This window comes from Vanellus vanellus, assembly GCF_965231255.1.
Source record: "Vanellus vanellus genome assembly, chromosome: 1".
NCBI classification, from domain to species: domain Eukaryota; kingdom Metazoa; phylum Chordata; class Aves; order Charadriiformes; family Charadriidae; genus Vanellus; species Vanellus vanellus.
The window spans coordinates 8,450,664-8,472,983 of record NC_138905.1 but is presented as its reverse complement, the minus strand read 5'-3'; positions in this window follow the sequence as shown (position 1 = coordinate 8,472,983).

Sequence of the window (22,320 nt, the reverse complement as noted above, 5' to 3'; positions counted from 1 at the left end):
AGGGACTTTTGATTACGTCCCAGTTATTCCCACTTTGGATTTTGCAAAGCAAAAGTCATCTGGCATACAGTCATATGCAAACAGGGCTTCAGATTTGGGACTCGGAATGGTAAAATCATGTTTGTATGCAAGACATGGCAGGTCCTAGGAGAGCTGGTGACACGTGGTAGGCTTCAGCTTGCTTTCTCTGATCCCTTGATCTTAAGGTCTGTAAATGAAGTGTGCCATGGACCAAACTTTCGCCAGAGCCTTTTTCTGTTCACTTAATTATTAACAAAATGTGTGTCTTGACTCTGGATGCTGAGACCAGGACAATGAAGTCAGTGGGCAAAACCAAAGGGCCATGACTAACACTACTGAGCTTCCCTCTCCAAAATCCATCCTGTAACACATACACAAACAAAAACCCAAACCCTTCATTTTCCATTCTGTCTCTTTCTGGGAAGGGACATATGGAAAACCACCACTCATCATAGGAGATGAATGAAATATCTCTCCATTGACCATTAAATCCAGGGAATACAGACAATGAGATACACACAGGGGAGGATTTGGTGTTAAAGGCAACAGATATGCCACTTAACGCACAGGAGGGCCCCGCACGCTGCCCGCAAGGAAGAACAAACCGAGAATGACACACATGACACGGTCTGCCCAGAATTGCCAGAAGTCTAACATCTAAAGCTGATGTTAGAAGAATTGGTATCTCCAAAAGAAGCTTTTTTTTTTTCCCAGAAATGGGTTTTTAGACTATATGGAAATACTTGTCAAAAGTTTTAGGAGGGCATGTAGGGTTTTTTTTGGTTAATACAGGAACAAACCCTCAAAAAAGATTTGATTTTAAGCTGAAACAAAATAATTTTTAAGTTTCCATTTAAATATTTCGCAAGAAAACTAGAAATTATGTCCAAATAGCTCCTTTTATCAGATCAGAGTCAGTTTGAGTATTGTATGTGCATCAATAAAGGCATAAATTTGTAAGTCAGTAAAGCAGGGCAGAGGAGTTTGTATAAACTACTGCCAAAACCCCACCCTGTATCTATGTCCCTCCAAATGGTGCACTTTCCCCTTGTGATTTCCACAGTACAAGGACATTTAGTCTGAGTAAAGATTAAGTGCTTTCTGCAGGGCTGTGATGGTGAGCAAATGCACTGGGAAAACTCCGTTCCTCTCTTCAGACAAGATGTTTACTATTTCACTTCTAGGGCTGTATTTTTGTAAAGGTTCATTTCTGATGTTTTCTAACTACTCTTTATTTCCACAGGACACTAAAGTGAATTATTTCACTTCTATGCTTCCAGGAAAAGCTAGCAGGAAGCTTTTTGTTTCCTTTTCTTCCTCTTTTGTGCTTATGGGGATTTATTTAATACAGCTGGGAGTCCGGGGCCCCCTGAGGTCTATTTGTACGCAACTCTACAACTGACTTGCATTATAAAAGAATGCAAATGCAACACATATTGACTATATGGGTCATGGTGGCACGTCTAGTTTGGGGAAATATTGAAGTTATCTATAAACACATAAATAAGGGAGTCTTATTCACTGAAGGGTATTTACAGGGTGCCTCTACCTTAGTTAATAGCACAGCAGAAAATAGCTGATCAAAACCAGAATACAACTGGTATAAATTTGAGGGAATTACAAGGCGATCATCTGGATTTAAATCCTTTGATAAAAGGGGCCACAATTTAGCTAGATGAGCACTGTAGCCATGTAAATGAGAACAGAGCTTTTTACTGGACCTATTTGTTTCCACAATTGTTTGTAGTGGGGCAGCCCCATTCACCATTCATTAGCATTCATCCTTTCATCTTTCCTGAAGAAACACTCTGTAGCTTTTTTTGAAGTGAAATGAACGTTTTGACGCATCCTGCTAGAAACCAAAGCAGTATTACAAAGCCAGAACTGCATGAAAGGACACTGGCTACTTAGGAGAGGTTAAACCTCACTTTGGCTAAGTTGTAATTTTGAATATTTTTTTCTGGTAGCCAGGACCTACCTAAATTGTGGACCTAAGTAAAACTAAGAATCTCTTGCTGATTTTGAGGGGGCTTGGGTTAGACCACATTGCTGAGATCCAGCACCAGACAACCCTGTAGAAGTTTGCCTCCATCAATTGTAGGATCATATTTTCTATAAGAAAATCTGTACTAAATGACAGTCACTTAGTCACAGTTAATCACGGTGACTACATTTACAAAACATATTTCTAACCAGTGGTAGCACAGTATCCTCTCCCATGAGAAGACTATTGAGCTTTGCACTTTCTTGCCAAAAGATATTGCCAAAATCTTACATGAATGTAAGGAGAGGCTGGACAGGCTCAAGGGAAAAAGGTTTATTTATAGACATCTACATCTGTTTGTAGAAATTAGTAGAAATCTACATCCAGCTCAGGAAGGTGCAGGTGGCTGGAGGCTGTGTTTGACCTATCATGTCTGTTTGGCCTTTTCTTCTAGTATTCACAGAATCACAGAATGGTCAGGGTTGGAAGGGACCTCCGGAGATCATCCAGTCCGACGCCCCTGCCAGAGCGGGGTCACCTACAGCAGTTGCACAGGACGGTGTCCAGGCAGGTTTGGAATGTCTCCAGAGTCAGAGACTCCACCACCTCTCTGGGCAGCCTGTGCCAGTGCTCTGCCACCCTCGAAGGAAAGAAGTTCCTCCTCATGTTTAGATGGACCTTCCTATGTTTAAGTTTGTGTGCGTTACCTCTTGTCCCATCACTGGGCACCACTGAAAAAAGACTGGTCCCATCCTCCTTTGAGTATTTGTAAGATTCCCTGGGCATCTGCTTTTGTTCACTGCCAGAGATGGGTCTGGACAGATTTGTTATCTGAACACTGCAGCCGCTCTTACAGTCTTTTTATGTCTTTAAACTATGACTGATCAGAAGGAAGTGCAAGAAAAGAGGTTTCCAAGAAGATCCTATGAGGCCCGTCCACGGGACAGACAGCGCTTCCTTCATCTGGCAACATAGGCTGAGGAGGGAGGATCTGCGTGCAGTCCCACCATGTCCTCAGATAGGGTGCTCCTCCTTCTATCATCTGACATCCCAATCTATCTTGCCCTCTTTAGCACAAATTATTGATCTAACGAACAGCACACATAGATGATAGCAGAAATGAGACAGATCGTTCATTTCCCACCAGAGATGGCAAAATTCACTCTGTATTTAGAGCTGGGTGAGTAATCAACTTCCCTTAGACAAAAAGCAATGCTGTGGAATAAACATAATCTGGGCAGTCAAACTGCCATATAACCTTGGCTTGGGTTCACAGATTCCATTAATTTAGTTGCTAGATGCACATTTGCTCCCAAATGAAATAAACCCTTCTGTTTTTTCGTATTTATTCAGGTGAAAATACAAAGCTGTACATAAAAGTCAGCTATCTACTAGTGCTGAAACATACTTGTTAGATTTCTATAAAGACAATACGCAACTTAACCCTATCTCAAGCGAAAGGTGAGATTCAAAAGGTGAGGTTCAAGAAGGGCCAGAGCTCAGGCAGCACCTGCAAAGCTGGACACTGGTGTTATGGTGTGTGTGGAAGGCCACCGTTGTCTCAGTTTCTGGAACTTGCAGCAGGTACTGACCCAGCAGGAGCACTAACAGGCTCCTTTATTCAGTACAGTAGGATGCTTCCATAGCATGAGATGTTTTCATTCACAGAGATATAAACTGGACTAACTCATCTCCATCGGCACTGATGTGTTGAACTCATTCTGCAATCCAGGACACAATTTATCTGCCTAACGCACAAAAATGTTAAGATAAGCTTGTTCCTTTTCCATTTGCTCTCTGACATTCATTGATCTCATAAATGAAATGTCTTTCCTGTATCTTGGCGTGGAGGTGAAGCATCTCCTAAGGGTTTCAGTAGCAGGCTGAGGACTCTAAAGCAAGCAACTTATCCAGTACCTTTCCTAGGGTTGTCACCTGAACTGTCACACATGTGGTTCTTGCAGACAGAAATACTTACAAGTAGTTCTACTGCCAGGTGTATGGACATCCATTTTTTAACTCGGTTTTGTGGTTAAATAACAGTCAACGTTGCAGGAGCGGTGATACGTTATTCTGCTGGAAACCACATGGAAATCAGAAGGAGATTGGCCTGGAAATGCTTAGCTTCATTCTTGAGTATTCATGTTTACCCTGCTTAGGAATAGTTTATCTCATTTCATGTTCACTAGGGAAGCCACTTCTTGAATTGCACTCTCCAATAATTGAAGAGACATGCAGGATTAGATCAGGTTTTATAATGAGGGGAGAGCAGCCCTGAGGCAGATGCTCTTAAGCAGAGCTATAATTTACCGGCAACCTTATCTAAGATATGGTCAGTCAATAAGAAAGCCTCAGAGGACTTCAGGGTAGCCACAGCCTCAATCAACCTGCTTATTTCTTTTTAAGGAATGCCAGCTGGTTACTAAACTGCAGGGGGTAGACAATAAAAATGAAGTTAGGGGCAGAATAATGATTTATTTCAAGTGGGAAACCAGGAAAAAAAGTTGAAAACCTATTTCTGTTAATGGCTCGTGTTGCTGTCATTACTCTTTGTTATTATTTGTATTCGAATTGGTGACTAGAGACTCAACTGAGATCATAAGCTGATTAAGCTGTAATGGATCTATTGTGCTCACACTGTGCCTTCACTACCCACTGTTGAAGGCTCTGCTACAGTGTTCCCCATATTTTCTTATTTGGTAAAACACAGCACACTGTCACCCGGCGTTGAAGCCACGGCTGGAAGTGCAGGCTACGGCTCTGCTTTCCCCTGGGATGCTAACTCATTTACTTTGTCTCTTCAGTTTCTTCCCACAGTTTTCCCCATGTGCCCAGAAGACCAAGACAAGCACTCCCGTGGCGAATGACTCACTGAGAAAGAATCAGAGAGACTCTGAACTTACTTTAGCACAACTTCCCCAGGAAGAATGACCCCAGAAGTCCTAGTAGCATGCAGGGCCAGAGATAATGTAGGCAAAATATCACGGTGTGACTGCCGAAGATGTGCCTGAGCCAGGCAGAGATGTCACACACAGATCACACACCTGAACCGGTTCTGGGGTGGAGACGCACTCCAGTGTGCAACCAACTTGTTACTGGGATAGTGAGAACCAGGAGCTCTGACTTCTGTTCCCAGAATTGCTACTAACCCAAAGTGTTGCCTTGGCTCTCTCTGTCAACTCTACCGCTTCTCTATGTCATCTGCCACCCTGTGTTTTTTTTAATGTTTTTCTACAAATTTATGGAAAACCAGAGCAGTTTGGCTAATATTAAGGATTTCTAGGTGCTGTTGTAGTACTATAAGCAGGGCTAATCTGCCCATGCAAGGGGACTTGGACACACTCAAAACTATTTGGTCAGGCAGTGCATATGCCTATTTGGCAGAGCTTACACAGAAGGTCTGAGATTTTGAGCTTGCACAAGACTCGCTGCTCTGCACAGCATGACCTATGTTCATGGATTTCTGCATAGGAAAACCCATGTAGAAATGTAGGGATCTCAAGACCTACAGATTAAACTTTCTGCTTTTTGATGTCACATGCCAGCTGGTATGATGTGGGCTTTCTTTTCTCTTTTTTTTCACTTTATTTTCAGTTGTGGTGGTCTCTAAAGCTCCCGTTAACTTCAACTAGGGTTAGCGGTTCACAGAAAATGAAAATCTGTAGGTTTTCGTCTCTAAATTAGACATGCTTATCTATTCTGGTGATAGGCATGCTGGAAATGGCATGGCTATTGATTTCTTACAGTTGTTAGGTTTAACCAGCACTTTGAGATCCTCTGATGGAAGATGCTGTAAAGTCTCAATCCATATGCATGTTCCTCTGCAAGTGTGTTTGTGGCCCACAGAAAGTCTTTATCCTTGTTTCCTTCCACTGTGAACTCGCCAGTTAGCAGATTATTTCCTACAGCAAAACAGAGCCATCAGGCCTTTGCTAAGGCTCCAGCTCTGCTAGGAAAGCCGTTGCGCTGGTGGACCAAATGCTTCCAGCTCCACCCTTTTCCTCTGTCTTTTCTTGCCATCGCTTCATCACATTCCCACGATCCCAGGGACCCAAGTGAATTTGCAGACCTAAGTCCTCTATCCTGTAGTGAAATCATTACTACGTGAAAGACAGAAAAAAAGCTTCTTGCCACTTGCCATTTGCATGGACTTTATGGTTCAGACCATGAACGATATCTGTCTGTCTTTCCTTTCATGGCGGGGAAAGAGCACTTTATTGTTTGCTTCAGTGGGAAATGATACGCGATTGTCTGCTCCAATTGCCGTAAGGCCACCCCGAGTACCGTCTGCTGAAAGCCTGTCATCTTTGGTAAATAAACCAGCTTGGAAATGGAAAAATTTGCCCAGCCTGCGCAACAGTCCAGATGTGTCCTGGCTGGAGGTAGGGACAGACCTCCTCAGAGCCCTTGTCTCACGTTTTTCTGTGTCTCCAGCTATTACAGCTGTATTTTTATAGACTTTTCTCTGTCATCCTTGAGAAGACAGCCGGGCACGTCTTTATAGACCCAGTCCAAGCAAAATTCCCTGTGATCTCCATGGGAGCAGAAGCAGTTTCCAAGCCTTCATCAGGCTTTGCTGCTTCATCTCATGTAGGAGGAAGGCAGAAATGAGGGCTTAGTCTAAACTCGCTTGAGGGCTGTGGCAATTTTAGCCATGGCTTTAATTAGCTAAGCATGAGGCTTTCTGTGTCAGACCCGAATCTAGAGAAGTCAAATGGGGAGGAAGTCTGGTAATCTCAGCACCTCAAGGCTTTAACCCTACAGCAGATGCCGGTGATGTGTTGTTTGAGTCTTGTAAACTGTTCTGCGTTACACCTCTGAGCCCACCTGTATCCATATGTTTGAAGATCTGATTTCCCCAGAAAAGTGCCACGGAGTGTTGTGCACTGTCTGTTTTCAATGTAAGGGATGCGTGTGTCCACGGATCCTGTGTCCTTCAGGATCAAACTGGTACAAAAGCTCCGAAATCTTGATGCCTGCTTCTCCACGCCAGGGCCAGTGGCACACTTTATGGTATTAGAATGATGTAAGAGGACTACAACGATGTAAGAAAGCAAACACAATCTATGGCATATAAGAACTGCAAGATTAGGGGAGAAGGTGGCCAGAAACCCATGATCCAAGCACAGCTATGATTTTCTGACCTAATCTTGTGAAACCTTTAGATTCTAGAGGTCAATATCTAATTTTGTCTGAAGGTGGACCCTATTTAGTGTCTTCTATCTGCAGATTTCAAACTGTGACAGCAAGGAAGTCACAGTTAATTTTGCTGTTCTGCTAGACCAGAAACTGAGGCGAAATGACTTATTTCAGGTTGTCCAGAGAGCCAGGAGCAGAGACAGGACAAGAAGTTGGCTCCTAAGAGTCCTAGTTCAGAAAGTGCAGAACAGCTCCTCAGAGGCCAACCTACAGGCAGGGATAAAATCAGACTCCAAAAGAGTGATCAAATGAAATTCTGCTGTTGGAAGGTAAATTAAACCCCCTTTTTTTCTGCAGCCTGGGGAATGAGTATGTTTCGGATCCAACTGTGCACCATTAATCACAATATGGAATATTTGAGCCAAAGGTCAGCCACAGGGGGCCAACTATTAACATATGGGGTTTATCTGTCTCCTTCTTCCATAAAGATGCAGCCTGCTGGATAATTAAACTTCTGAGTGCCAGCATGGAGCGTAGTCTGGTTTTTTTCCACTGCTCTTTGTGATTCGATCCAGAACCATTTCCTTTCACTGTATGCTCAGAAGGGGAGGAAACAAAGGTGGCATCCTGATCTTCATTATTAATACACAGGAAAACTTGGAGGAAATCCCTTTTATGCCCCCGGCTTTGTGTAAAGAAACCCCTGCAAACTCAAAGTCATATTTTTCAGCTCCTATATATATTTATACATCTGTGTGCATAGCAGATGTTTCTTCCGATACTCAACTGATGTTTCTGCAGAATTATGGTATGAAAAAATCTTCATAGCAACCTGCATTCCAGTTGATTTACTTTAATTAAATTAAAAATCTAGAAAAAAAAAACATTTAAAATGGATACATTGGAATAAAGAAAACCACATTCTCCTATGATGTAAGTCAGTGCTTCTTCATGTTATGTGGAATAAAAATACCAGTATACAGGCAGCGCTCATCTCTTGTTTACAAATGGGAGCAGGTAATGGGGAGGCATTTTGCCACTTTGGGTAAAGGAATGATACTCAGCTAAAGAATTTATGAGGAAGGCATCTAGCTGAAGCTTGTTAGACCACTGCCTTGTATAACCAGCAGTAGCACTTCCAGAAGCAATTAATCCAATTCTAATACAGCCACCTAAGGCAGGAGGCATGAATCTCCCTCTGTCCCCCAGCCTACGTGACCTGCTGAGGCAAGGCGTCTGCTTTCAGACAGCTAAAATTAAGCAAGGGCAACCCCACAGCAGCTGACTGTGCTCCACTTTGCTTCTGCCACAGTAAAGTTGTTATTATTATTATTTAAAGTTATATTATGGTAATACTCAAAGGCCAGGTATGGTGCAGGCACAGAGTAAAACGCAATTCCCTACCCCACAAAGACGACAACTCAAGTAATTAAAGGATGATTTTCCTTTTAATTCTGCAGTTTGACTGCAAAGAACTACAGACACCAACAGGCAATTAAAACACATAATATTTGATTCATAAGATACTAAAATGCCAAACTACATACTACATATGTCCCATGACACTTATACAATAGAATGACTATATACTTTTGGCTATAACGTTAATAAAAAAGGGATTTATCTTGTTAAGTATTTCCAGTGCATCATTCTGTCTGAGAATTGCTCTAAAGTGCAGCCAGTTTATTCATGGTTTGGATCCCAATACACTGCTTTTCATTTAAAATAAAATGGTAAAGTCTTACATTTATATCTTTATATAATCTAGAAAGATCCCTGAGGCCTTCACGAGTGCTTTTTGGAGTGTCAGTACCCGCAGTGCTGGAGGAAGAAGGCTTGTCATGAGTAAAATGCAGTAGTGGCCAAATTTCTGTATTGCATGAACCACGTGCTGTAATTTTCATGTGGTCAAGAGGCATGAGGCACAAATGATGTGCCTTAAAGAAGGAAGGGGAACACCAGGAACCCGAGTGGCTCACAGATGGGAGACGATGCTGACTCTTCGTGTGTCCCCCTTGCTCACTTATGGGCTGTAGCCGAGATGGACTGACACGCTCTCCCCAACCAGGGGTTTGGGGTACCTGGCAGCTCTTGCACCAAAAAACAGGCAACCCGATGACACAGGCTATCCCTTAAATTACTTGTGAGATGTTTGACTCAGAGCTATCATTTGACCACTGTATTGTATGAGGCACTGAGTAAGGAAATAAGACTCTAGGGTAACAGGTTGATCTCAGCCATCACTGGCCCTCAGATGTGTTCTTGGTGGGTCCCTTCAACTTTCTGCCTCTCCCAAATCCCCCTCTTTCTCACTTACGTCCAGCAACAGTTTTCAAGTCCAGCTACAACCATGGTAGCTTAGGGGTTACACAGCATTACAGTCATTTCACAGAGCACAAGCTGGCAGTCTGGGTGGGGAGGGGCTTTGCTAAATCTGCACCTGGTATGGCCAAGGATACCACATAACCATACACTTAGACTGGATGTAACACTGGAACAAAGTAGCAATCACCATAAAAAATGCCTGTGCTCCTTTGACAAGCCGTGGCAAGATACCCAGAAATTTTTGGTAGCTTCAGCAAAGCATTACATTCCATTTAAAGGTGTGGATGTGCAGGATCTGCTGGGGAGACAGTACATATTGCAGCGAAATAGCTGTCTGAGCTGAGAAAGGGTTGGGAAACACTGATGTAAAGTCTCAGATTTCAGAGCAGGGACAACTGCCTGTGCAGGGTCTAAGGAAACAGAGATAAAAACTTTATCGGGACTACAAAGTGCCTTTAGAATACAAACGGTTAATGCTTACATACAGAAATGATATGGAGAGGTCCGTAAGGTCAAGAATGCAAAAGATAGGGAAATCCAGCATTCCAGCTGGCCTTGCAGTTCATTTTCTTTGCTGTTTGCAATTCCCTGGTCATACACCATTTCCCCCTCCCATGCTTCAGATGGAGATGCTCAGAGAACAGGGAATTATTCCCTTATTCATCTAGGCACATCATTTTACTGCATTTAATAAAAAAAAAATAATTTTTATGAGGTTTTTTCTTCCATGCAGTGTCCACAGGCTCCACATACAGAACAACTACATCTCACAACAATGCTGTGAAGGAAAGGGCACCTGAGCAATGAGGCTGCCCATAACCAGGGCCGACACTGTGAATATGGACAACACAAACAGGTGTCCGACTTGTCACTCTACAAGTGACTTTTTGAGGACCGTGTAGAATTTTATAATATTGCGTTTGTTCACAGCATAGCTCTGATTGCATACGTTGCTGCTCGGCAATAGACTCAAATTGAACCACAGCTGACAGTGGCCACCCATGCTCTGGATTTCATCCATTTGCTGGGTCTCACCCAGGCTGCTTTTTTTTTTTTTTTCCTAGTGAAAGAACAGCCTCACACGAAGACCTGGGCAGTCTGTCAGTATGTACCAGCACACAGGATTTCAGCCTTGCCCCACACAAAACATATTTCTCCCTACCCACTCGCTCCCCGTATCATGTTGGGGCAATGGATTATTTAGGACAAATCTGGTGGAAATAGCACCACCTACTGAGCACCCAATACCCTTCCTGCAGGGACGTCTTGGGCTTGGGGTTTTTTGGAAGGGAAGGGTCTGTCTCGGCAGCCCAGGCGATGGTGGATGTTCAGCTCCTCAAGTCAGTGAGTCCTCACATCAGCCTGAAGCTTCCCATCCCTGGGGTGACTCAAGTTGCTTCTGTCACTTTGCCGTAACTCGTCATCTGCTCTGAAAAAAAACCCAAAATAATCCTAGTGGTAAATATGGAAAAGAGACGGATCCGACCCAAGTATGTACACCAATGTATAAATACACATTTTTGTCCCCAAAGGTCTGTCTTTTTCTGGGTCCGTTCCTAAAGACCGTACAGGCCATGCTGCGCCCCAGGCCCTCTGCCATGTCTCCATGTTGCAGTGCTCGCTACGAGACAGATTTTGGGGCACGCCGAGGCACATTTTGGCCGGCCAGCTGTGACTTCTTGGCCTCTTACTTGGATGGGTCCGCTCGCAGAGAGGGGGACCCCAATTCCCACGGAGCGGCGGGTGGAAATACCCACAGGGGACAGGGAGAAGAAACCATGCGGGGAGAAGTCAAGCGAAGGCAGACGTGGGCGATGCTTCTTCCATGAAGAGAGGGGCGGCTCTTGCGGGTGAGCGGGGCCGCTCAAGAGGACCAAGGGCCTCGGCAGGCGTTTGAAATCCGCAGGTGGGCACCCCACGCGTGTTTGTCCATCCCGGGAAGGGGAGAGGAGGGCGGCCCGGCTCCGGCGGCAGCCCCTTATCTCCCCCCCGCGGGCTCCACAGCGCTCATCCCCGCTACCCCCCCTCCCCTCAACATTATCTCCCTCCCCGTTTCTCTCGGGATTTTCACCCAGCCTCCCGCTCCCACCCCGGATTTTTCCACGCCTGACAACAAAGAAGGCGACCGGTCGGCCTCGGCGGTGACTCAGCGGCGGGCCCGCCCCCGGCCCGCCCCGCCCCGCCGCTCCCCTCAGGCGAGGCCGGACCGGCTCCGCGCGTGTGGCCGGGCCGCTCCGGCGGGCGGGCGAGCAGTCAGTCAGTCGGGCAGTCAGTCAGCGGGCGGCTGCCGCCGGCCTCCCTCTTTCCCTCTCCCTCCTCCCGTCGGCCGCCTCGGGGTCTCCCTTGCCCTCGTCCCCCCCCCGCGCTGCCGGGCGGGGAGAGCCGCCCCGGCGGAGGTAGGTTTTGTGTCTCCTCACACAAAGGCGCGGCGCCGGCGGGGTGGGACGGGACAGCTCGGGGGGTGTGGGCGGAGGTGGCTGAGGGAAGGCGGGCTGCCGGTGAGGGTGCGCGGGGTGAGGATGGAGGAGGTGCCCCCTCCACAAGCCGTTCGGGGTGCCGCGGGGCGGGAGGGCTGTGCGGGGCGGGAGGCAGCGGCGGCGGCACCCCCGGGCCGTGCGTGGTGCTGAGCTCCCTCCTCTCAGCCCCGTCATTCCTGAAGGGAAATTCGGGGAGTTAATCGGAGCTCTGGTAAGAAGAAAATGGGGGTGGGGGCGAAGTAGAAGGGTGCCCCGGGGAGGGATTGGGGGGGGCGGGATTTGTGCCGGTCCCGGTAGCGGCTCCGCGGGTCCCGTCCCCCCCCTCCCCGGGCCGTCCGGGGCTGTGGAGCCGGTGAGGCGTTTCGGGTTGTCGGTGGGGCAACTTTGATTCTCTGGTGACTTTTTTTTGTTGTTGTTGTTGTTGTTTTTTTTTTGGGGGGTGTTTTTCTGCCACAGTCGGGGCAACCTCGGGGTCCGTGGGGTTGCACGCTGGTGGGGCCGGGGCCGTGCGGTGCTGGATAGGAAGAAGAGGTGGAAAAGGGAAAACGAATTAAAAAAACCCAAACGTGTATTATATTTCCTCTACTCCCTGCCCTGTTAAATGGGAGTTCAGAACAGCTGAACTTCAGATATGCAAAGTAGGGAGGGTGGCTGATTCCCTACAAATCTTTAAAAAATTAGTAAAAGCTGGGAGCACCTCAAGCCCCGAAGACCTGCGCTGTCTCCCTGTGCTTCCATCCCTCCCAGCGCGGTTCTGTCAAAGTTTCCCCGCAGGGCCGCGAGAGCCCAAATGTCCAGATTTTCCTACGCGTTGGGTTGAAAGGCAGTGCAGCTGGCCAGGGTAACTGCATGGATAAATGTATTTTGGGCGTTTGCAAGGGGAAGGGGTGCAACACAGGAGCTCTGCGTAACTTCGCTACTTTGATGCTTCTGTTGGATTTTTTTTTTTTCATAGCTTAATGAGTTCTGGCATGTATCAATACTGTGCGAGTGCAGTGTACGGCTGGCGTTGGAGCAGAGTCTGGTCCCGTAAGTTCAGGGCAATGCTTGCAGCAAACTCGAGAGAGAGGCAACAACATATGAACTTTGGGGGTTTTGTTGAGAATTTGCAGAATCAAACAAAAAGGCGACAAAATGAGGAAAAGGTGCTTCTGCGTGAGCATAATGTGCTCACTGTGTATAGTTTGTGGTGGGAGTATTGTTGAATAACTCTGTGGCAGTGGTGCCACTGCGTTGTGGTATGTATATGTGTGCTATATCCTGTAGCACCAACAAGGATATTTAACTTTCATTGACTTGGCAGAGAAGTAGGAGTGTGGAAGAACATTGTAGAAAGTGGAATAATTGCTTGTGGATCTTGTAGGCAATTTGAGAGGCATTTAAACTGTTTTTAATCTCCCTATGATGTGAACAGGACACTGATAATCTCTTGCTTTATTGATGGTTGTTTTCCTAGCAATATATGGACAGACAGTGTGTACTGTGAATGTGATAGCTGCTTGCTTATTGTCAGCGTTATTTGCTAAGGGACAATAAACAATTGTTTGCTGGGCTTTATTAAAAAGAGCCATCAATGCCCCATATCTCCTAAAACAAAGCCTTTATTGTCTTAGAGCAACTGTGGGCCGATTTCATGCTTGGTATAGTTCCACTGATGTCAGTGGAGTTTTGCCAGGGATGATTTTGGCAGGTGAAGTGTCACTTGTGTTTTTCAGAGTCCAAAGTGCTGAAGAGTAATGTTGCTATTTTGCCCCCAGCACTTTATTGTTAATTAAAATGGTATGCTGATGCTTCCCAAAAGTAAGGGGTAGAGGTGGGAAAGTCATCTCATCAGGTCCTCTAAATACTTTGCTGCTTCTTTCTCCTTTCTGCTTCAGATCTTATATCCCTTAATTTATTCTCTTCTTTTTCAGTCTTGGCATCTTTTTTTTCTCCATTCAAAATTAAGAAGTTTCTCTGAACTCCAGCTCACCCTTGAGCATTTAAAGGTTTTGAGACTAACTGTATTCAACTGCCTTACACCACCCCTGCATGACTAGGTAAGTGAGGAGCTGTGTGGCAGCTGCTGTTAGGAGATCTTTCTCGCACATGCACACGCCTCTTCTTTACAAGCTGATTTGTGTGGTGGCTATGGTCAGTGCATTTGCTGAAGTGGCAGATTGTTTGACAGAGTCACGCAGTGAAACAGCCAGGCTTGAGAGAGACTGAGTGAGTAGACCCGGCTGGGGGGAGTCACAGAGTTTTTACGTACTACCATACTTGTAACATTGAGAGAAAGAACTGGTTTTGATTATACCCCTTCGTAACATCAGTAAGGACAGGAAAATCATCTAAAAATTGGAGCAGAAGAAAAATTGGGAAAGATAGCAAACAAGAGGTTTTGCTTCTAGCTGTGGGAAGAAGAGTGGAACTGTTTAACGAGTAAGTGGCTTTAACAGAACCTTGGCTCCATCAAAGTTTCAAAAAAAAGATTTTATTGAATAAAACTGTGTTATCTTTGTATGTAGTTAACAGTATTAAATACAGGTGGCCAACTCTAAGGCTGATCTGACACTGTGGTAGTTTTAAATAGAGCAAGTTTCAATTCTCAGCTTTGCAGAATCTCTGCTGAGCCGTTTTTGTATCTGACATATTTGCGCTGTACAACTTTGGATCTATTTGCATCTCATAAGTACACAAAAAAAGCATGTCAGACACCACTCACAGCTGATACTGTTCTGACACTTGGAAAAAGCAAGCATCAACGAGCAAGATCCAGGCACTAACTTTGGAGGTGAAAAAATGTGCTTAGTGTTTCGTCAGTGCAGTGACTAGACTAAAGTTCATTCTGGTTTGGCCAGACCTGATGCGTTTGTGAGTATCAGTGAAAGTATAGTTTGCAGCTTAACATAGATGTTGCAAAGAGCCTGCAACTCTTATGTACTTTTGGTTTTGATGTTTAATTTTAACATAAGCCAATGGAAGGATTCAGGACAGATTCAGCTGTGGAAAGGGTCACATGCTAACTGGAACACAGAGGTACAAATTTGATAGAAAAAGCACTTTTTAGGAGAAAGATAAGGTATCTGGCTAGAACTATATTTCTTAGTGATACTTCCTTTTTCTACATCTTGCATGTTCTTGTCAGGCTTATCTCTGTCTTCATTTATATTAATCCTCTCAAAACCATGCTGAAGTGGAAGGGTGCTGCATCTTCCCACAGTGGGGAAGACACCTTCCCTTTGCAGATGGGGAATAAAAGCACAAGAAAGTAAACGAGCCACACAGGAACTGTGTAGCGGTGTAGTGTTGCAAGTGGCACAGTGGTGCAAGAGCCTGAATTCGTGTCTCCCTAACTATTGCCTAGTGTTGAAAGAACTTCCCCCTGCATGAAGGAGCAGGAGAAAAGAAGAACAAAGAGAAGAGGCACGGTCAAAAAAGCAGGTCATGAAGATAAGTTCGATTACCTGGCAGTGATGCAATTAGTGGTTGACTGCTTTTCCACCAACAACTTGCATGTTGGTCTCTGTTAGACTGTGAAAACCAGCAGGGTTTTGTAGTGATAAGTGCTTAAACAAAGACATTTCTCTCTCATAGGAGAGAGAAAAAGCAGTAAGGAACTTTTTTTCTTCTCCTTTCTACACCTGCCTTTAAATAGCGGGTGTTGTTTTTACAGATGAGTCTCTGGATGGATCTTTGGGGAGGTCCCTCATTTGGCCCGTTGTACAGTTGCATGTGAGCAGGTGTGAGCAGAAGGGAAGAGAAGACTTTGCGGAGCCGGGGGGGTGGTCCTGGCAAGACCAGGACTGCCTCTCTGTGACCTGAGCAGCTGGGTGAGGTGATGCGAGTGCAGATCCCCACCCTGAGACACCAGGCTCCTGCTTCTTTTTAAAGGTGGTTTCTAAAGGGGCGGCTGCTCTTCTGCTGTGCACAGACACTCTCTTCCGCTTCAAGGTGTTGGTGCGAAGGGCTGTGTGTATTGCACAACAGCAGGGAGCTGTGTGTGGCTGTTCTCCTGTGGCAGAAATCTTACAGAGATTATATGAGCAGGGAGCACGGGTGTGTGCAAGAAAAGGAAGGATGTGGTCAAACAGAACCTTTTCTTCCCCTTTCTATATAGCTCGAAAACACCAAAAGATACCTTCTACCGCTGTGTTTCATCGCAGTGGGAAAACTGAAGTTTGAAGTAACACTTTTCCTTACAGCACTGTTTGGTGGTTAACTGTTATAATTACAAGTTCTGTCTTTATTTTAACTTTAGTCTCAAAATATGTTTTGAGCTGGCAGCCTACTTCTTGTGTTTAGGCCAACGCTGTAAGTTTTGTGCAGTGAAGGGTAGGAAACTCACAGGTGGGAGAGCAGCATTTCCAAGTTGTGTCTATAAAAGAATAAGCTGCAAAGATTTTGGAGCACTTATGTGCAGCGCTCTGTCCACCGGTCTGCATCACATTTTTAAAATAACATTTGAAATCAGTAATTACTCTAATTTTTAAGCCTGGGTCTTTAGATGATAGAGCAGAGTTTGCGGTGGCTTGGTGCATTTTGTTTTCTAGTATAGATCTAATCTGGCTTGGAGTTAATTGAGTGTTCAGCTGATCATCAGCTTGCTTAGATGGGACAAAGATCCTGCTTTCATGTTGAAAGCAGGGAGCACAAATGCAATAACCTTTGCCTTATTTAGCTTTATTTATCCTAAAAGCAAAACTCCTGGATGTGCTTACATTTTTAAAATTTCTCTGGCAACGTGAAGCTAGAAGATTGCCTTTTATGCAAATACACGCTCTCCTTCAAAGAGAGGAATAGTGCAGTCCTTTAGCAACAGTGGGACAAAGTCCTTTCTTTTAGATAAGATCAATTTCTTTATTTTTACATTTATACTGCAATTTCAGGCAGTGTATGTGCCTGCAGGATGAACTGTAAAACCTCTGTTCTGTCCTTTAGCAAATCTCAGCCTCTTACACTTACTGCCCCTCTGTATGAGCCACATTAGAGTCCTGTAGAGAATTATCTTTACGATGAAGAAGTGTGAAACGTGCTCTTGCTATAAGGAGTACTTTAATGTCCCGGACAGCAACCTTGCTGCTTGTTGTAGTGGGATGGGCCTTAGTTTTTTACCTTGTACCCAGGAATTATTCACCTTGCCTGTCAGCTGGAGAGCTAAAACTCACAAATGCTTCTGAAGGAGAAACTGCTTTCATGTTTGACTTTGATTAGGGAGGGGAAACTGAGTCTTGAGACTCTTTGTTATTGTGTAAAGGGAAACCCACATTGACCTGCTTTTGCTTACTTGAATATCATGAGTTCTCCTGTCTGTCTTGGATGGACGTTCAGTTCATCATGCTTGTGCCCACTGGTGCTAGCTAAGTCACCTGGTCTGGTGGCGTCTGCTCTGAATGGGAGCCAAACACTACTGCCAGTCAGAGGTATTTCTATAGTGATGGCATTCGATGGGTCTTTCGGTGGGTTGGTGAGAGGAGGATGATGATGGGAAAGAATAGAACGATTCTTTTCATTCCTTGCTTGTATAGTGAATAGGCATTCATAAGACTGCATGTATATACACAGGCTTTTGTTCTGGTGCTAATAATAAAACAGAGTTCGCAGCTCTGAGTAGTCAAGACGATGTGATGAGAAGTGGGTCAAGACCATTCGTGTGTGCATAACTGCGCTCCTAATCTAGGCCAGTGCCTGTGCTGGATGCTTCTAAACAAACTGAAAAGATTTCAGGGGAGCTGGAGTTTATGCTGTCAGATGGGTGAAGTGCACCTCTAGCTGAGCAGAGCACTTACGGATGGTCTTGAGTCACTTTGCGCGTTAATATGACCATAGAGGAAAAGCTTTACTGTTTACTACCTCTGGAGAGCAAGGAATTTAGTTTGAGCCAAAGGAAATTTTCTTCTTCCTGGCAGGATGAGTTGCTGAGCAGCCCTTCAAATATGCGCACTGCTCTGCTGTTTCAATTGAATTGCGTCTCTGCTACCTCAGTTTCCTCTTAAGTGTCATTGGGGGGCAAAAAGATGACTTGCTGAGTATCCCACTGCATTGCTGTTATGTCCTTCAGACTTGCTGCAGTAGCTGAGCTCCTCGGTGCCCTTCAAGGAAGAGTGGATGCCTGGGCTCACTCCGAGATGCAGTTTGGGGTTTGGCTGTTGGTAGAGGAAGAAAGCCAGTTTTCATCTGAAGCGGCTGTGATTTGGGGGGTTTATTTTTGGAGAGAACAGGGAGGAGTTTGATTTGGTTATGACAGTCTTTGCATTATATTATGTTTTTTTGGTATTTTGGTTTTTTTTTTTTTTTTTTAATCCTAGAGCTTTCCCAGGTAACTTGTCATTAAAGATGAGCTGTGTCGTATAATGCAAGCTGTAGTACCCGTGTTTAACTCGCACAATACCTGGCACATCACTGCTGCCCCCTGAAAAGTCTGGCAGAAATTTGTAGCCAGGTTTGAGTGTCTTAAGAAAATGGAGGAAAGGATGGGGAAAGAGTCGTGGTAGTTTTGGGATTTTCCTTGGATGGAACATGTTTTTCAGTATTTCTAAAAGTAAGCCAACTTTTTCTTCCGAGCCTTAGGAGTACCTTTGAGGCAGCAAACCACAGCGCGCTGTTTGTTGTGAACTGACTTTGCAGTTGTACTGACAGTAGGATTTGCAAGGTGAAGAGGTGACCTTTCATAGGTGACTGCTAGGGTAAGGCCAAGCAGTAAGCACAGCTTGCCTTGTCGCTCTCCCACCTTTCTCCTGCATCCTGCATCCTTCATCATAGGGCGCGGCACAGGAACACGCTACCTCGTCAGAAATGCTCAGGCACAAGGAGTCTTGTGTATTCTGGAAAGAAGCGCTGCCTGTGGATGAGGTTGTCCTGCGCGTGCTCTTTGTTATCACAGATGGCAACTGTGGAGAGCAGGGTGGCTCTCAAAAGACAGTCTAAGCGTGCCCGTTACTCTTCATTTTCCCATTCTTCTTTCAAGTACAAGACGGCTGAACAAGGCTTAAACTTCTTATATGAAATATAAGAGAACATATTCTTCCTTTTTCAGAAAATACCTTAAAAGCTAGTGTTAAAATTCAAGAAATTTAATGTCTCTGAAAAGCAGAAAGCATGTATCTCTTGGGGTGAAGTCATATCCCATTGAAGAGATTTACAAAAATGTTTTTCTGAAGTTCCAGCAACTAAAAAGCCAGCCTTGAAGCTCATTACAAAGACTGAAAGTCCATGCCAGTCAGTTTCAGGTGGAGGATTTAATTTAAAAGGCTGAAGCATGTGTTGCAGATGTCATTGTACCAAAACACTCACTCTTTTGGGGAAGCTCAAATTTGAGTTCTTGGGCCTATATTGCTTTCTCTATAGTTTGTGAGTGATGAAACTGAGCAAAAATAGGGAGAGTATGGAGGTATCAACTGGTCGTGTTATATGCTACATCCTTTTCCTAATTATGCAAAAAGTGCCATGCCTTCAGTTTCCTTTGTAAACCCAAGAGTTGACTGAATGTGTAATGACTTCGATTTTTTTTTGCAGTGTAGTATGTAGGCAGAATAAAATAAATTTCCTTGCTCGAGGATGTAAAGACAAGTTAGCACATCAAGTTAGAAAATGTGTGCCAGCTATTGTTTTGTTTTCCAGTAGCCTGTGGGCCCTTCCTTCCTAGTGCTGTCCTAAAGAGACATTCCTGAGGAATTTACAGTTTAAATAGGGAAGAGAGAGTGAGTGAATGGACAGTAGAGACACGAAAAGGTAACTAGATCAGTGTTTTTGCAAACCTGAAGTAAAATTTTTTTCTTGTGTCAGAGGTCAGTTTTGCACTGAATGCCGCTGCTTTGCTGGAGAGCCAGATTTTTACTGAAACTTCCAGTGTAGATGTAGCTTTATGTATCTATATAAAGGAGCTTTGTCACTCATGTTTATTGTGTTACAGAAACAAATTAAAAAACTGTAAGATGCCCTATAGGGATCTATATACTTTCCAGCTAGTTAAGGTCTACTTTTTCTCTGTAGAAGCACTAAAAAGGCATCTCCTCAACCTTGTTACCTGTTTCCAGGTAACTAATAGGATTAACATTGACAAGACAACATGTTGCTTTAGCTAAATGTAATCCATTTGCCAGCTTCAGCCAAAAATTATTGCAGGGAGGAGAAGCACAAGTCTATATAGTAAATCTCATTTTCAAAGAAAACCAGACTTAAAAAAATTTAGACCAGTACTTTTTCGTCCAAAATTTCTGCAACTTATTTCACTTTTACTGTGAAATTTTATAGTAGACAACTCTAAAAATGTGGGCCAGTTCAAAATGCAGAATCAGGGATTGGTCTGGTCAGTGATGCTGGTATAGCTTTTTAAAGAAATTGGGTGTAGAACTTCAAAAGAGGGGAAAGTATTTAAATCCCAGGGGACTTGGATGCTGTAGCAGTGGAACATATGGGTATCGAAGTAGCTAAATTTTCAGCTCAATTTGTAATTCAGGTATCTGTTTGGTCTCTTCCTAATACACTGCCATGATTTCCTATGGCTAAGTATTTCTTCCTTTCCTCAACGCTGTCACGGAGTTGCAGGCGTGGGATGACTACAGACAGCATCTGCCAGGGAAAGGCTCTCATTTCTGTTGTGCTGAGGTTGTGATCAACTCAATCTGTGATGTAAGTAGCTTTGCACCCAGAAGGATGCCCAGGTTTTATAATGCTATACTAATGAAGGTCTTGGTGTCTGCTGTAAAAATTCTTAATTGCTGAAGTATCCCCATATCAGCTTTCAGCAAAGCTGTTTTTCGGAGCCTTTTTTTTTTTTTTTTTCCTCAGAATTATGCAAGAAAAAGAGACTGTCTAGCTGCTGAAACATAATGCTGTCACCTCTCTTACTTTTCTGTGTTTCTCTCTACTGATGGATTTGTTCTAATGCTTAATTCTTTTGACTGCCGTTATCTGGTAGTACATGGGGAGGGCTGCATTTGTAACGCCTGTTCTGTGCGCTGGAAAGCAAGAGTTCAGTAATGAAATTTAAGGCAGAGTGTACGCTTTTAAAGAGCTTATTCCTTCCACCATTGAATTAATGAAGAGTCCCATCAAACTGGGCATAGCATGCATTGATAAAATGGTGCTTCATTAAATGACTGCTCTAAGGGATCGTTTCGACTCCTTCCTCCCATTTCAGTATTGGATCTTAATCTCTTTATTACAAGTAACATCAGGATTAGCAGAATTAAGTATTAAAGTTTGAGCCAGTGGTGAGTTCATTTATTCCTTTTTTTTTTTTTATCTTTAAGGATGAAGAAAGCTCAGCTGATTGATTTCTTGTTCAGTTTTGATGCTTCACCAGACTTGAGATTCATTTTTATTTTATCTCCAGAATCACACTTTGGTTTAGGGTATATTTTCTTTCTAAGAGGAAGCTGATTAATTGGCTGCTAAAACAGCCACAGATGTAGTTAATTTACTTTCTAAGTGCAGATGTTTAGAGTGCTATGAAGTCAGGCAAAGATATAGAAAGCACCAGATTACATGAACTGGTTAACAACAAATTGAATATCAAAGATAATTCATTACTGTAAAAGCAATGAAATAAGGAGCTCCCATTCCTACTATGTATTTTCTGCCAGGAAGGGTAATAAAAAAAAAAAAAATATCTGTACTCTAAAATACAACGATTCAGATTCTTAAGATTAAATGTTTGTGTAATGAGCGTACTGTTTCCCTGTTTCCTTTTTTTTTTTCTTTTTTTTCCCCTTTTTGAACTGCCGTAGTTAAGATGCTGTGAACTCAGGGTATCATGGTTTGCTAAATGGGAGGCTGAGAAACGTACTGTAGGAAATGGTAACCTTCAGGAAGGAAAGGATATGAAAGCTCAACAAGCCGTTTACAAAAATTACAATCCTTCCAGTTAATGTTGTTAAACTAGGTAATTTCTGTTTAGAATTTTAGAGAGTGTATTTGAAAACCAAACTCTGTCAAGATAAACAAATCCTTCCAATAGTAGTAGAGAAATATTTATTATTGTTTTTTTACAAACTGAGAAACAAAGGCTGAATTGACTTTCCTACAGCTATAACTAATTAGTGTAAGGATAGAATTTTAATTTGGGACTTTGAACCAAATGCAAAACAAACAGGATGAAACATTGCAAAAGTAAACATAATGGAAAGATAATATAAACTTTATATTTCAGGCATAAACTCACTACCCCAATGTAGAAATTATGTTCTCATAAAGGCCTTTAGGCAAGTAGGCAGCCTAAAAAGCTGCTTCTTACTGAAAACAGGATCTGGTTAGACCATCATCATTGCCTTACTTGCCAGTTTTGAGTCTTACATTACTCCCATTAAGCTTGTTGCTTCTGAGAAAATTCCTGAAGACAAATTGGAATTCAAATTAAATTTTCAAATAATTGATGTTCAAATGAGGAGCACC